General features: G+C 65.0%; 1 protein-coding gene across 1 annotated transcript in view; it reads left to right on the forward strand.

Moving 5' to 3' along the window:
• Nucleotides 1-640, forward strand: part of LOC104981223 (neuroblastoma suppressor of tumorigenicity 1-like) — a 5686-nt gene that overhangs the window by 2224 nt on the left and 2822 nt on the right. The gene's annotated exons all lie outside the window — the stretch shown is intronic.

The following is a 640-nucleotide window of genomic DNA, read 5'->3' on the forward strand; positions in this document are numbered from 1 at the left end:
CCCTGGGGCCCCCCACGCCGAGGAGGAGGGGGCTGAGGACTGAGGCCCCCGAGTCTTCCTCCCCTCCCGCTCCCTGTGGAATGTGGGGGTCTCGCCCTCCTGGGGAAGAGTTGGGGAGAGAGGCTGAAGCCCCCCTTTGGCACTGGATGGACTTGGATTCAGACTTGGAACGCTTCCCGGTTGCCACGGAGATCTGAAGGGGGTGGGGCTGGGGCCAAGCTGCACAATTTAATATATTCCAGAGTTGGGGGCAGGGGCGGAGATCTTCAGGGCTCTTGTTCAGGGCGAGAGGTGCTCTCTTCCTGACTGCCTCTGAGATGTGTGCCCTTGTTTGTGGCGGGGAGAGGGGTCTCTGGCTAGGCTGCTGAGTTAGCGAGGCATTCCAAACTGTGCCAAGGCCCACCGCCCCCCGTCCCCAGACCAGCATTTCCTGGTGGCACTGAGGTGGCCCTCCCATGGTTGGGAGTCAGGCCTGGGCAGGCCCCTGCTGACTCCTGGCCCTGGAGCGGGGAGCCAGGCTCACTGGCTTCCTCGGCTTCCCTGGGGGTGGTGGGACCTTCTGGGCGGGGGGAGGGGATGACCCTCTCCATCAGATAGCGCCCCTTCCTCCCCACTGCCTCCCTCCCGCCCTCCCAGATCT

Source organism: Bison bison, unplaced genomic scaffold (genome assembly GCF_000754665.1).
Source record: "Bison bison bison isolate TAMUID 2011002044 unplaced genomic scaffold, Bison_UMD1.0 scf7180017864516, whole genome shotgun sequence".
Lineage (NCBI taxonomy): Eukaryota > Metazoa > Chordata > Mammalia > Artiodactyla > Bovidae > Bison > Bison bison.